This window comes from Cucumis melo, unplaced genomic scaffold (assembly GCF_025177605.1).
Source record: "Cucumis melo cultivar AY unplaced genomic scaffold, USDA_Cmelo_AY_1.0 utg002278l, whole genome shotgun sequence".
NCBI lineage: Eukaryota > Viridiplantae > Streptophyta > Magnoliopsida > Cucurbitales > Cucurbitaceae > Cucumis > Cucumis melo.
Window position 1 is genome coordinate 4,299 of NW_026125012.1, and position 10,661 is coordinate 14,959.

General features: G+C 33.0%; 2 non-coding genes across 2 annotated transcripts; both read left to right on the forward strand.

Annotated features, from left to right (window-relative positions):
- The first annotated feature begins 3,161 nt into the window (after positions 1–3,161).
- On the forward strand, positions 3,162–3,235 carry TRNAP-UGG (transfer RNA proline (anticodon UGG)). The gene has a single exon. It is a non-coding gene; the product is annotated as a tRNA-Pro (tRNA).
- Positions 3,236–3,397: 162 nt separating this feature from the next.
- Positions 3,398–3,471, forward strand: TRNAW-CCA (transfer RNA tryptophan (anticodon CCA)). Its single transcript has one exon. It is a non-coding gene; the product is annotated as a tRNA-Trp (tRNA).
- Positions 3,472–10,661: the final 7,190 nt, after the last annotated feature.

Here is a 10,661-nt window from a genome sequence, read left to right on the forward strand (position 1 = left end):
TCAACATGCCAACTATTAAACAACTTATTAGAAACACAAGACAGCCAATCAGAAATGTCACCAAATCGCCCGCCCTTCGGGGATGCCCTCAGCGTCGAGGAACATGTACTAGGGTGTATGTGCGACTCGTTTAGACCATGGACCGGGACAAAAGAAAGTACAAAATTTTTCCCGTATCAGTTATAAGTACAGTGAATAGGATAGAATGAATGGAAGAAATCCGTTCACTACCGAAAATAAATAAACAAAGATTTATCGTATCCTTTTATTGTGTATCAAATTTATGGTTTCTATTGGTGCAAATCCAATCATCTCTATTTTCAATTTTAGATGAGAAAGAATTCCCCATTGGTAACAAATGCTTATCCATTAAGCAGAGGAAATCCTATTTAACAGAAGGATTATAGCCTTATTCTTCCAAGAACGGACTAAGAGGGTCAGCTACCCAACCAATCTTCATAATTAAATACCGTTACTGTATAGGTAGATCTCGTTGTGAAAGACCGATTACTAGATAATTCATGGGTAGAGCCAAAGAGGGTGAACTGTACAAGTTAACAATAACATTGATGAAATAAAAGAAGGAGCTCCGGTGTATAGAGAGGACCTCACCGTTTAAGAAGTAACCATAGAAACGAAGGAACCCACTATTTCTTTATCCATTTCTATTTTTATTTATTTACTCTATTTTTGTTTTTTATACCTAGTAAAAATACTATTTCGTATTTTGGGGTGATTAGAACAAAAAAAGAAATAGTGGTCGGGAAGGTTATAGTAGCAAAAGCCATTGGAATTTTTATTTTATACATTGGAAAAATACGTTTTGTTATTAATAGACTAGGAAAGGAGAAAGGAATAACTGAAAGAAAGGAAATCCATTAGTTATTCATCAAAGTTTCATTTATTCAATGACTAGAATTAAACGAGGATATATAGCTCGGAGACGTAGAACAAAAATTCGTTTATTTGCATCAAGCTTTCGAGGGGCTCATTCAAGACTTACTCGAACTATTACTCAACAGAAAATAAGAGCTTTGGCTTCAGCTTATCGGGATAGAGGTAGGCAAAAAAGAAATTTTCGACAGTTGTGGATCGCTCGAATAAATGCAGTAATTCGATCTAATAAGGTAGACTACAGTTATAGTAGATTCATACACAATCTGTACAAGAGGCAGTTGCTTCTTAATCGTAAAATACTTGCCCAAATCGCGATATTAAATAGAAATTGTCTTTATATGATTTCCAATGAGATCATAAAATACGAAGATTGCAAAGAATCCAGCGGAATGCTTAAAATGGAGTTCTCTGGAGAATGAACTCCGAGAAGGTAGAGTAGAAATTAGTATGATAAAATATGATAAAGTGGTCAAAATGAGCAAATATGTTCAATAAAAAAAAAACGATTTATTCTTCTTCCACTATTCTTTCTTTTTCTTACGACACGACAATCGAATCTAGATTTTCGGATTTTTCGAACAAAGAATCAATCTGCGGTTGAGTTTGGATTAGAATTTTAATTCAATTAAAGAGTAAGCTAAGTCTATTTATTCCTGGTTCTAAGACCAATAGTTCTAGCGGTCGACTCGCTTCTTTCAAATTGTTTCTCATTATTAAGAAAAGGTAACAAAGATAAAATACGAGCTTGTTTTATAGCAATAGTAATTAAGCGTTGCTGTTTTAAGGTCAATCTATTTACCCGTCTAGATAATATTTTTCCTTGTTCACTAATAAATCGACTAATTAAACTCATGTTTCTATAATCAATTCGATCCCCCGATGGAATCGGGGGCAAACGCCTACGAAAAGATCGTTTGGATTTAAGAAAGAGTCGCTTGGATTTATCCATGGTTTTTTTATTCCTTATCCCGAAAATCCTATTTCTTAATTCTAAATCATTTTAGATCCGATCGAAATAGGATTTGGTTTGTTTATATTTAAATCTAAAATATGTCTAATATATGTAATTTTTCATCTTCCTTGGATTGGAAAAGGGTGACACACAGCCGATCGGTTCGATCTATTTCTTTATCTCCCCATGAATCGTATGTTTGTAACACCGGGGACAGAATTTTCTCAATTCCAATCGACTAGGCGTATTGTGTCGATTCTTTTGAGTAATATATCTGGAAATCCCTATTGATTCCTTATTAACACCGTTTCGAACACAACGAGTACATTCCAAAATAACAGTTACTCGGGCATCTTTACCCTTGGCCATGAACCTCCCTTGGATTTTTGATTCACGCAACTCTTCCATTTTCCGATCCAAAATGAAGAAAAAAAGAAAAATTGGTAACTCGAAATAAAATTATGAAAGATTTCGTTACAATCAAATATTAAAATATAGTAATACAATAATTTCTAAATTTAGAATCGCAGTACAGTTTTTCATTTAAGTATTTTGTATGATATTGTTGCCCTAGCCATCACATTTTCATTTTCGTTCTCACTCTTTTATTAATTAAATTTGAACCTGGCGCCGCGTCCGAGTTTGACTGAGGTTGAATCCATTTTGATTCTTTCTAACTTATTCTAAGTCTAAAAACTCTAAAAAAAAGAAGGGGGAAGGGGATTAGTCAAAGATATTTGATTGTTTTTCTAATCTTCTTCACCCCTTCCCAAGTCAATAACTAGAATGAAAAAAACGGGAATACCAACGCATCCGGGAATAAACGATTGATCTCGATTAATAGACCCGCTAAAGCCCCGAACCATATAGTACTTACTACCGGTGCCACGGAGAGATATGTTTTTAGATCTCGCATTGAAAACCCTCCTACTTTATAGTAATTTGTAATACATACTGGTATTACATACCATCAAATGTATATATAGTTAATAACCGCTTGTATTGTCCGCGGAATTCCTAATTCAAATTGAAATGTACAACAGTTCAATTCGGTAGATATTCCCTTTTTTATTAAAAAAAATATGTAGCTTTCCGCCCCACCCCAAATATTCATTTTTCTTTACGGCGGATTTAATATTTATTATTTCATACGTATATAAGTCTTTTTATTATTTTTATTATATTTTATATATGATATGAGACAAAAAAGAAGAAATGGCAAGATAATTTGTGTATACCAATGGAGGAAATAAATAAAAAATGTGGAAAACAAGACAGGGATTCTCTACAATAACACTGTAGACCAATTGAAAGGGATGTAGCGCAGCTTGGTAGCGCGTTTGTTTTGGGTACAAAATGTCACGGGTTCAAATCCTGTCATCCCTACCTATTACTTATCTTCTGAACAGTAACGAGGAATCAATTGAGATCCATAAAAATTGAACATACATATATCGAATCAATCTTTTTTTATTTAATTTTATGATATTCTCTATGATAATATATGTATCGAAGATATATTCGGGTTGCTTTTAGTTTGATAATAAAACGCTCTTAGTTCAGTTCGGTAGAACGCGGGTCTCCAAAACCCGATGTCGTAGGTTCAAATCCTATAGAGCGTGATTCGATTCTTGTTGTTGTTAAATCAAAATGATACTGAAATAATTCAACAGAAATCAAAATTTTACCTCCTATAAAGCAAGTAGGGGGTCAATCAAAAAAAAGAACTGTTAATTAATCAAAGGTCCAACTGATCCCCCCGTCTGTATTGTAAATATGCGGTCACAAATAATCCAGCCAAAGTAATAGGAATTAGACCTAATACGATTCCAAATAGAAAAACTTCAATCATTTCAATTTAGTTGAACGAGGAAAAGGAGAGGTAATATCTATCCTTAAAATATTAATCGGTATTGCCCATGAATCTCAATGACCAAGAATTCGAAATTGAATTGACAAGGTAAAGAACTCTACAATATATAGAATATATTGAATAACACCGAAATCTTTCTTTTTTTTGAATTGTGCATTCAATGAATTTTAATCAAATAAGTCGTATCTTGTTCAGACCGATAAATAGAGCTGAGGTTATAGTTAAAACTGCTAGTAGAAAACCGAAATAACTAGTGATAGTAGGCATGACGAGGCTAAATGAAATACGTTATTTTTATCCATATGTTTATAAAGCACTTCCCTAAGTTTCTATTTTTGAAAGATACGCGGATGGATAAGTAAAAATACTAATTGAAAAAATATATTCAATTGAAAGTTTTTGATTCATCTATTATTATGATTATAGATGATACTAACAAAAATCTTGTGACATAGGTAAGAAATCAATTCATCATCTGTCTCTCTATCCCGCAATTCGGAATCAAGGGATTCATTGAACAACTCTTGAGTTTTCAAAACAAATATTCTTATTATAAAGAATTTATAAACAATAATTTAATATATAAATCTAGTAAATATATAAATCTATTAAATGGATTCTAAATAATTAGAAAGAAAAAAAAAAAAAAAAAAGAAAAATAATAAATAAACTATGTTGTGTAACTTGATTCCAAAAATGAAATGCTCTTTGAATCGCTGAAGAATGAATGACCTTATAATGCCCTTTATTTATGAAATTGTATTCCCACTAATTAGATTTTATGTAGTGGGTTCATTTCCATAAAATCTTTTTTAAAAAGAAAAAAAGTATCGCACGATCAGATCACTCGAAACTAGGTTCTCCATTTATTCTTATTCTTTCCATATTAAAAACATTCTTCTAATTAGTTGAAGAACGATCGTTTGAGTCTAATATAAAACAATAATGCGTGCATTACGAATATTTATTATTCTTCTATTCGTTGTTCTGTTTCGTTCATCGAATCCTATGTACTACTGTTACTTGTTACTGGACGACTAACCAATTCCTTAAAATAAAAAAAGATTCAAACAAAAATATAACTACAAACACAAAAGAAATATTTCGAGATTTCACGTCTAATTTCATTGAATTTTGGGACTATTAGAATCTGCTTCCTAAATTATTATAAACCAACCAGTCGGATTCACATTTTACCCAATCTTCGCTTTCTAGCCCGAAGCCAATAACCGATAGAATCCTTAATACTACAGACAGGCATTTTCAGAATTTTCTATTGAATGAATGGTATATGATTCTACATCGACAAGCAGCAAGAAAAGAAGAAACAAATTATATTATTTAGTTTTAGTGCTTCATTTTGATACTTATTGTGAAATTGCGTTGCTGCGTCAGAAGAAGGATAGCTATACTGATTCGGTATACTCTAAAAACACCCTCGGTACAATATTGACGATCTTACAAAGATAAAATTTCAGTTAATTTCCATTTACTGATCTCATCTTTTACGGAATCGATCCCCCTTTTGACTGTACAAGAATATGTGGAGCTCGGCATGTCTGGAAGCACAGGAGAACGTTCTTTTGCTGATATTATCACCAGTATTCGATACTGGGTCATTCATAGCATTACTATACCTTCTCTATTCATTGCAGGTTGGTTATTCGTCAGCACGGGTTTAGCTTACGATGTTTTTGGAAGCCCTCGTCCAAATGAGTATTTTACAGAGAGCCGACAAGGAATTCCATTAATAACTGGCCGTTTTGATTCTTTGGAACAACTCGATGAATTTAGTAGATCTTTTTAGGAGGACCAAATGACTATCGATAAAACTTATCCTATTTTTACAGTGCGATGGTTAACTGTTCACGGACTAGCTGTACCTACCGTTTCTTTTTTAGGGTCAATATCAGCAATGCAATTCATCCAACGATAAACCTAATCCGAATTATAGAGCTATGACACAATCAAATCCGAACGAACAAAATGTTGAATTGAATCGTACCAGTCTTTACTGGGGGTTATTACTCATTTTTGTACTTGCTGTTTTATTTTCCAATTATTTCTTCAATTAAATAAAAGAAAATACTAAATAATAGTACGAATTATCTTATCCCATTCGGAAGGATATCATCTCATAATTATCTATGACTGTTTCTGTCTCTAGCACGACCACTTGATGAAATGGGGAGGGAAGTGGGACAAATGGCCGAGACTACTGGAAGGATTCCTCTTTGGATAATCGGTACTGTAACTGGTATTCCTGTGATCGGTTTAGTTGGTATTTTCTTTTATGGTTCATATTCCGGCTTAGGTTCATCTCTGTAATAATCGGATGAACTGAGTTGGAGACATGAAAGCGTAAGAACTCAACAGGATCCCCCTCAAATCAGAAAAAAAGAGGGGGTAGGTCCCGTTGAGCTCTTACTAATTAGAATTAGACTAATTTATTCATATAAATGAAAAAATGGATCTTTCCTATTTTTTCAAAAAACTTCATTTCTTTCTGATTCTGAATTGCTTCAAAAAAAAAATTGATTCAGACCATCTCTTTCGCGATCGTATCGGTCGATACTTTCATTTCAAAGCGAAAAAAAGAAAGAGAGAATCACTCGATTCCCTCTTTCTGGATGATACAATCCCAATATAACAATATTATATTTCTATCGATCAGATATCACAAACCCTTTAAATAGATTAAAATATACTAATAGAATTTTCTATAGTTATTTTAATATAAAATAGAATTGAAAAATTCATTGAATTTGTTCACTACTTATGTAATAAATCGAAAAAAAGGTTCTGATAAACCGGGAAAAATTGAAACTAAGAATAGAGATCTTTGACGAACGGGATCAAGAATAATTCATTAGTTTATTATTTCGACACCAGAACAAGAAAAGGAATTTTTCTGGTATCGAATACTAGAAAGATGCATAATTCCTTCTAGAATCCTTTGTTCCCTTCATTTTTTTTCTATTCTCTCCATTTACTTATCTTATTTTTAATATCTACTCTATTTTTATTCTATTAGAATAAAAATAGACACATTCAATGACATTTCAATCTGGCACCAGTGACATAATAATCATAATAATACCGCTCCTATTTGTATTGTAAAAAACAAAGAAATAAAGAAGAGGTAAAATAGTCTTCCTGACAATATAATATCCATACTATGACTAGTAATGCGGTACAAGTAATTACCGAAATAGGGTCGAAAAAGAATAAAAAAAAAAACAAGGGAAAAAGTTTTTCATAATTTTTTGATCATACATAATTAAATTATAGAATTGCCAACAAGAATTTGGTTTTTTTTACGAACTTTATTTGATAAATCCCCAGATTTAGAAATTCATTTCGGACAATTGAACCTTCTCAAACTGTTTCTTTTTAAGAACTAAAAAGATTTGTGCCAAAATAACAGATGCAAAAAAGAACAAAAGGCCTTGGACACGTAATGGATCTTGAAGGACGATTTCCGCATCTCCCTGACCAAATCCTCCCACATTAGGATTACTCGTTAATGGTTGATCAAGTTTGATGGATTCGCCCTCTGAAACAAGAAGTTCTGGTCCTGGAGGGATAATATCAACCACTTGACGCCCATTCGCTGCATCCACTATGGTTATTTCATATCCTCCTTTTTCTTTTCGTATTATTTTGCTTACTATCCCTGCTGCTGTAGCATTATAAACATTATTATTACTCTTACTCCCGTCGGGATAAATCTGACCCCTTCCCCTGTTCCCGCCTACGTATATGGGATATTTTAAGAAGTGAACATCTTTCTTAGTCGCAGGGTCCGGGGAAAGAATAGGAAAGGTGATTTCACTATATTTCTGACCAGGAACAGGACCTATCACAAGAATATTTTTTTTAGTGGGACGATAGCTCTGAAAAGAAAGATTGCCCATCTTTTCTTTAATCTCGGGAGAAATACGATCGGGGGGGGCTAATTCAAACCCCTCGGGTAAAATAAGAACAGCCCCCACATTCAAACCACCCTTTTTACCATTCGCAAGAACTTGTTTCAGTTGCATATCATAAGGAATTCGAACAACTGCTTCAAATACAGTATCAGGAAGTACCGCTTGTGGAACCTCGATATCCACGGGCTTATTAGCTAAATGGCAGTTGGCGCAGACAATACGGCCGGTTGCTTCTCGTGGATTTTCATAACCCTGTTGTGCAAAAATGGGATATGCATTTGAAACGGGTGCCCAAGTTATTATATATATCATGAGTGATACGGAAATAGATCGAGTAATCTCTTCCTTTATCGAAGAAAAGGTATTTCTAGTTTGCATGGTCCAATCATTGAGCCCAAAAATTTCTACAATAAAATTAGGTAGGTCCCTAGTATAGTTCCCTATCCATGATTCTGCTATTTACTGAAATAAAGTTACTCGAATATAGGAGGCATCCTTCGCGATGGGTAGAAGGAATAAGTACAATTTTGAATGTTTTACTTATGTACAAAGTAACAAACATTATATTTTTCAGTCATTCATTGAATGATAAATCACTACAAGTGAGGGAGATACACGATTTAAATAACGGAAGATCCAATATTTTAAAATTGTGTCAAGAATGACTGGAAAAGTGGAAACAAGACCGGATATAATTTGATCGTTATGAGAAAATCCAAAATCTTTGTAGACAGAACCAATCATTAGTTCCCAACCATGGGGTGAATGAAATCCTATACATAAATCAGTTAATAAAAGAATAGAAAAAGCTTTTATTGTGTCGCTTAAGTTATATAGGAACTCTTGAACCCAAGAGTTAAGAATAACAAGTTCTTCATTACCAAGAATAGAATAACCACTTAGAATAACGAAACAGATTATATTTGTCGAGAAGTGCAAAATCATATGGATACGATCCTCATTGTGCATCTTGATCAATTGGATCGTTTCTTTGTAGATTCCGATACGAAGCTTTTGTAGATGTGTTTCTGGGTATTCCTTTAGCATTTCGTCCAAGAGAAAGAGTTCCTCTAATTCTAGAACTTTTTTTATAATACTCTTTTCTTGAATATCATTCAAAAAAATTTCGGATTGACCAGTATTCCACCAATTAGTAACCCAAGATTCTAGGCTTTTATTAAATGAAAGAGAGATCCACCAGGGCAAAAATACTATAGATGCAAGATATAGAAGGGGAATGAATGCTTTCTTTTTTTCCATTTTTTCGTCTTTTATTTTTTAATGAACTCACTTCATTCGTTAACTCTCTACACTACTAATATTTATATCAAACATAAGTTCTATTACAAGTCATATGCATACTATTATGAATCCATTCCCTGTTTTTTAGTTTTTGATTTGTGATTTATTAGTTAATCCTTGAATTTCGAAATAATACAGAAAGAAAATAACAAAGAATCCACTTTTTTTTGTTACTGTGCAGTTGATTTACATACGGATCAAAATTTCGGACAAAGAAAGTTTTCTGGCTGTTCCGTATACGTCTGCTTTGGGTCAAATGAGCATTCTGAAGAAATTCCAGTTAAGTTATTATACTATTACTATGGTCTATAAAAAAGACTATTCTTTCATTTCAGTTTTATCCCTCTTGCTACGAACAAAATTCATTCTGAACTTCATTTTTCAAAAAACTTCAATTGGTACACGCAAGAAATAGGCCAATTCGGCAGCCTTTTGCTCAATTTCTCGTGGGGTCAGATTCTGATCGGTACGCGTCAAGGGAATGGCCCCTTGGCCTCTTATTTCCATATAAAGGACACGACGTGCATAAATACCCTCTTTAACTTCTATTCTGATGGACTGAATGTCTTTCATAAGGAATCGTAGGAAGATTCGACGATTTTTTCCAGGAAACCCCCAACGAAAAATAGACACTATTTCTTCTTTTCTATCGAATCGATCATAACCGCTACCTACATTCCACAAAATTGTGCACCACAAATAGGAGCTAATAAAGAGACCGGCAATCCCATAGAAAGACATTACGATCCCCTGTGGAAAAAAAATTATTTGCTGAGACGGAAATAAAGCTATCAAATCCCTACCAAGATAACTGGAAGTTCCAACCAATAAAAACCCTAATGAACCTAAAAAAAGGATAAAGGCCCAGCAGAAATTGCTGATTTTTCGAGATCCTCTTATAAATTCTATCCATATACGTTCTGATCGCCAATTCATACTAGATCTCGTTGCATTTTATTGGAATTAAGAGAATCAAAAAAAATCTATTTTACTTTTTTTGTTTCCGAAGTAACTCTAATCAACTAGCACTATTTTGATGTGAACCTTTACTTTAGATCTAAGTAATTCATCGAATTACTTAGATCTAAAATAATAACATCACCTTTATATGATTCCCTATAGATACCTACATCCATATAGGTATATTGATTTTATATCTCAAACATTTGTCGCCCGATCTCTTATCTATTTTCTATTTTGAAACTTATCTATTTTCTATTTTGAAATACTTCTAATTGATTTCCTCAGATATCATGTTTACGTATGTATAATCGCTTATGTTTGGAGTAAGCCACATGTTAGATTCTAGTCTACTAAATAGATAGCTGTGTTATCGTCAAAGTCTAAGTTTTGAAAAAAAAAAATAGACAGCATATTTAAAAAATCTTGTTTTTTTGAACATGAAGAAATAAAGAAGCCATTGCAATTGCCGGAAATACTAGGCCCACTAAAGGCACAAAAATAGAGGGTAAGGTGGTGAGAGTTGTCATAGAATGGATACCTCGACTTAATATTTTCATTGTTATATTAATAGTTTTACCTGTTATTTATTGATTGTTATAAAAGGTATCTTATAATTATACTAATTCAATATATAATTATACTAAGTAATATCTACGTGAGTATATATAGAAAAGGAATGAGGAATGTCGAATTAAATAAATGGACTTACTCATCTTTCGACATGAGATATATGTATCATAAT